Here is a 5810-nt window from a genome sequence, read left to right on the forward strand (position 1 = left end):
CACGCGCATCTGTCCTGTGCCTTTCCCCTCCTATTGGACCATTTCCACAAAAGAAATCCACATTAGCGCGACACCTGCATCATTTATCTTGATTTGGCTTTGGGGACACATTGTTAGTTGGCCCCACGTAATGTCCACACTGGGCAGTCTGCCATCCCTCACTCCCCCCACCCTCGGGGAGGGTAGATCACCTCTCCTGGAAGTGCCACCCACACCAGGCATTCTGGTTTTTTGTGTTTTTTCTGGAATAAAGCCCTCACAAGGTTGCTTTAATGTGTCTTTCACTCTTGATTAAAGTAAAACAGAAGAAAACGGAGAAAAGCTCCTCTTTCCTTGAGTTCGTCATCGTCTCAGAGAAATTGACTTTGCCTGCTCATCTACATATTGAAGTATTGGGTTTTTTTTCCCCCTTAAAATCTCCAGGGAGAGCTTAGGTTATAACAGTAGCGAAGCTTTGTCTGCTCTTGGTTAGGCATTCCCTAGCACAATCATGATTGGTTTATTATTTTATCTTTCCCTGTTTAGTTCTATTATGACAGGGCCTCACCCTGTAGCTCAGGCTGTCCTGAAATTCACCAAGTAGCCCAGGCTGGCCTCAGATTGCTGGCTACCCTTCTGCCTGGACCGCCCAACTCCTGGGAACGCAGGTGTGAGCCACCATGCCTAGATGACCACTTCCATTGTAATCAGCTTATTCTTATTTTCTGCCCCCGGGAAGCCACCACTAAGGGATGGCACCCAACGCCCATAACTGTCACCTTTGAGATCCAAAATGATGACACCAATGACTGTACAGACCTTAGTGTGGCACGGACTGTGTAATGTTTCTTTCCTCTGCTACTTCAAGCAGACGGGACGTCGCGCCTATTTCACAGGTGTGGACACTGAGCATCCACGGCATGTCCCACACAGGAGGTAGCACAAGCAGCATTGTCTCTGGGTCTGCTGCCATTTTTCCACGACAGCGGTAGCCTGCCGAGCAGTAAGGAAACATCTGCCGCCAACCTCTCCAGGTTTGTGACTTCAAGCTCCCCTGGCAGAGGAGGGAATTACCATATTTGGGGGCAATTTACATCAAATTACCATGCACCAGCCAACAGCTGCCGCCTGGAGTGGGAGGCGGGCTGCAAGGAGGCGATCGCATTTGTACACACGATAATGAAAACCCGAGCTCAGGCCTCCTCATTCTCCCATAAATATGGTCATTATGATCTTGTTGGCATCGCTTGTTGAATTCTGTCTTGCAAATTGTTTCCTGGTTGCCTGGGGGAACGGAGGGCTCGTCTCATTCTCCCTTTCTCTGAGAGGTGACAGGGTTTAGGGCTCACCCAAGTTCTCCAAACTGCCCTCTGCTTCGGAGGGGATGGTGCCTGCCAGTCCCGGGAGCAGGTACCACACCCTAGTGTGTGCATGGCACAGGGCAGAGTTCAGAGAAGAAGAAACAAAGAGGGGAGACAGCTTAAGAGGCAGCATGCTGCCCCTCCTTTTAAGGACAGGCTGACAAGTGTCTGATTGTTGTGAGTGGAGCGGCAGCAGCGAGGTTCAAAGTCCAGGATAAAAAAGGGCCTCTTGAGTTTCATTCTAGGTCCGGGAGGGATGGCACCGCTCTTTTCTCCCCATGGCATCCAAAGGCTGGGGAAGGCTTAGGGTGCAGAGCCCTTGCTCTAATGGAAGCCCTCCTGGGAGGGTGGAGGTGGGGGAGGTGGTATGAAGACAAAAGGGATCCAAGCCCCGGCTAGTCCCCGTGCTCCCGAAGGAGAGGGCCCGTGGAGAGCGGTGGAGAGCTGGCACGAAGCCAGTGCCCGCTTCCAGCCCTTGCCTGCCTCTCTTTTGCATGTGGGCTCTCATCATACGATTGCCTCTCCCTCTGCAAAACAGAATACAGACGCCCAGGTGCCAGCCTTAGGGGGCAAAGCATTCACCCACAGGGTGGCTCTCTCTGGCGTCCTGATTCTAAATCGACAGTGTGCTGTGGAATGAGCTCTCATGGGCTCTGCTTGGGTCAGTACCTGGCCATGTCCTCCGCGTGCAGGAAAGTGAGCTCACCTCCTGACATAGAGCAGCAGTGGTGGGCAAGACTGGGAGACTCCAGGGCGCTGGACCTGCAACCACGTGAGAGCTCTGCCAAAGCCTTATCTTAGTCCTTTCTTTCAAGTGGTTTTGAGGCTAAATTTTTCTCTGTATTCCAGGCTGTCCTTGCACATTCAAGTTCTCAGGAGGTAAGATTACAAGTATGCACTGCCATGCTTAGGGGCACTTTAAAAAAATGTTTGTCCTATTTTTAACTCTGTGTGTGTGTGTGTGTGTGTGTGTGTGTGTGTGTGTGTGTGTGTGTGTGTGTGTATGGGGTGGGGGAAGTGCTCTATTGCAGGTGCCTACAGCGGCCACGAGAGGGCGCCAGATCCCTGGAGCTGGAGTTACAAGTGGTTGAGTTGCCTGATCTTGGCAATGGGAACTGAACTCAGGTTACGCTCTAACATGGACATTTTTTAGGCAATACCTGCAGACTAACACTCTAACAGAGTGCAGGGAGAATTCTCAGGCAAGTTTCTTCCAATAATGGCATCTTTCTACACTGTGGCTCAATGCCATGAGAAGAACACTGACCTGATGTAGCTGCCAGCTCTACCCAGACCTCATCAGAGTCCCTTGAATCCTTTGTGAGTGTGCACTGGGCCCTCTGTGAAGGGTCTGTGTGCCCAACACTGTAGACAGGATAACAAACATCAGCATCACAAAGAACTGTGTTGTCCATTGTCCCAGGTACATGATACTGCCATTAGTACTACCCAAGACAGCCAATTCCTAAAGGCCCAAATCTGAGGTGTGACCTTCTATGGCAGTAGGGACTGTCTTAGTTACTGTTCTATTGTTGTGAAGAGACACCATCACCAAGGAAATTCTTATAAAGGAAAGCATTTCATTGGGGCTTGCTCACAATTTTAGAGGATTAGTCCCTGACCATCATGGTGGTAAGCAGATAGCCATGGTGCTAAAGTAATAGCTATGAGCTTTACATTCTGATCCACAGGCAGAGAGAGGGAGAGAGAGAGAGAAAAAGAGAGAGAAAGAGGGAGAGAGAGAGAGAAAGGGTAGCATGGACTTTTGAAACCTTATATCCTACCACCCCCAGTGACATACCTCCTCCAACAAGGCCACACCCCTTAATCCTTCCCAAACAGTTCCAGCAAGTGGGGACCAAGCATTGAAACACATGAGCCTATGGGACCAGTCTTCTTCAAGCTACCACAGTTGAAGTGATTGTGAAGATCTTGAGACAGAGACATTAGAAAAGCAACTGGAAATGAATACATTATGTTTCATCTCTACTGAAGGTCTGTGTACACACTTGCCTCCACCCCGGCAGTCAGTCCAGCAGCCTCTACTGTGCTCACCAACGCTGCCGTTCCTTCCACCCTTTCAGAGGTGACCTTTGGAACTGCTGGCCTGGGCCCTCGTTTTTCCAGGGAGTTGGAAGTGCCTGAGAGATGACTGAAAAGGGTAGGCTCTGAGCTTAGGGTCTGATGTTGTCCCCGTGACTGCTGAAGCCAGGTTACAGCTATGAGGCCAAGTCAGAGTGTGTGTGTGTGTGTGTGTGTATGTGTGTGAGTGTGTGTATGTATGTGTGTGTGTGTGAGTGTGAGTGTGTGTATGTGTGTGAGTGTGTGTGTGAGTGTGAGTGTGTGTATGTGTGTGAGTGTGTGTGTGTTGGGGGATGGGCAGGGGTGACAGCATGGAGAAAATGGGCAGAGGAAGAGGAGAACTCTGGGGAGAGCACAGAGACGGACTGACGGGAAAGTGGGTCACCGTGAAGGAAGGCCCGTAAGGTGGACACCATGGCGACCGTACATGTGCCCACCACACTATGGGACCTGTGTGGCTCTGTCAGAGACAGGGACTGTCTCACCTTTCCCAGGAGAAAGCCGAGGCAGGAGGCTGAAGAGACTCACCTTGGCTGGCAAGAGGCAGAGGCGAGCCTAAAATGTGTGATGTGTTTAAACTCGCTGGTCAGGACGAGGGACATTTGCGTGGGCTGTGAACTAGAGGGTGGGCTGGGCTCCCAGGAGGAAGGGAAGAGTGTGAGCACCGAGTTGCACTGTGGTATATCTGTGGGGCCCGTGCCGACAGTGGGGGAGTGAAAGTGGGGGCTTCTGGGAACTGTCTGAAGAGGTGTGAATCCAGAAGGAGAGACTGAGGAGTCAGGACAGACAGACAAATGAACGCTGAAGATCATAAGCCAGACCCAAAAATCCTGCTTCCCTCTCCTGAAGGGCCTTGGTTAAGGGAATCTCCCCCAAGAGGCAGGGAGCAGGAGCAGGGGGAGCCATTCTCACCGGCTTGTACCCTAGACTCCCTGTGAAGCAGTGAGCCAGCTCTCCTGAGGTCCCTTGGTCCATTCTCCAAGGCCCTCGCCACTCTGTCTTGGCCAATCTAAATAAACAAAGACATTGGGACCCAGAACAAGAGCCATCAAAAGCTGTCCCCGCCAATGACAAGTCTCCGCCCCCACCCGACACACGCCTACACCCCGCCCCCTCCCCTTCCCTGGCTCTGGTCCAGCAGGGCCTTCTGGTGAGAGCCCTCCTGGGGAGTGCAGCCTTCTGGGTGCTTTCTTCTGGGGGGGGGGTAGACAGGGCTGTCAGGCGCCTCCTGGAGATTTCCTGAGCGCCCTTCCCCCAGGGGATGCCTTTGTCTTTGCCTCCTGAACAGACAGCTGCAGGGGGTGGGGTGGGTTTGAGGGTGGCACCCTTGCTCTAGGGAGCGCTAATCGAAGGAGGGATGGCTGGAACAGATACTCCTCTGCTCCTTAATGCAAACCCTGAGAAACCTGAATCACTTAGCCTGGGACCAGACAGCTCAAAGGACTGGGTTAGGTGAAAGGCGGTCAGAGAGGGCTTCATGGAGGAGGCAGCCTTTGTCCCATCAGGAGTTAGGTGAGCAGAGGCTTGCCTAAAGCCTCACGGTAGGAACAAAGACAATTTCTTGTGTCACAGCTGCTCTGGGATGGGAGGTAGGGGTGGCCCTGCGTGAGTGACTGGAGGAGATAGAAATGCTGGGGAAATGGAGACTAGATGAAGCCAGGGCGGCCCCACGCAAGTCAAATGGTGGAAGCATGAATGCAGGCCTGAGAAAGTCTGAGGAGGGTGAGTTTGGTTTCACAGGCAATGGGAAGCCATTGAGAGTCTTAGCAGGGAAGTCCCTTGGTAAGGATGCTGACCCTGGTTGTGTGTGTGTGGCGCGGGGTGTGTGTGTGTGTGTGTGTGTGTGTGAGACAGGTGGTGGTGAACCCAGCTTTTTCCTGAAGAGGTTCTGTCTGGTGGAAGAGAACAGCCTGTATGCCATGCAATGCTCTGAAGGCCCAGAGTGCTCAGTCAGCATCCTGGGCCAGAGGCAGAAGAGCAAGCAGGGAAGACGTCCTGGGGCGGCGAGACCACAGAGACTTGGGGAAATGAAACTGCAGGCGAGGAACTAGTCATGGAGACAGGTGTATGGCCAATGCGGAGTGGCTCTCAGGAGGACTGGGGAGGGGATAAGGGGCAACCTGGATGGGACGGGACCCAGCTCTGGAAGACAGGCTCCAGAAAATATAGGTGGCCTGGACTCTATGTGGGTGGGGGCTGATGTGCCCGCAGCCAGGAGGGACACAGCAGTGGGCAGAAAAAAAGATGATGGAAGATTTTCATAAAGGCAGAGGTGGTGATGGCTGCCGTGCCTGAGAGGTCGCGGTAGCGGGAGGGAGGTTGCCTGGCTAGGACCTCCGGCTTACATTATCGTCTGGGTCCCGATCCCTAATATTACTTTTCCCAATC

The sequence above is a fragment of the Microtus pennsylvanicus genome, chromosome 3, assembly GCF_037038515.1.
Source record: "Microtus pennsylvanicus isolate mMicPen1 chromosome 3, mMicPen1.hap1, whole genome shotgun sequence".
NCBI classification, from domain to species: domain Eukaryota; kingdom Metazoa; phylum Chordata; class Mammalia; order Rodentia; family Cricetidae; genus Microtus; species Microtus pennsylvanicus.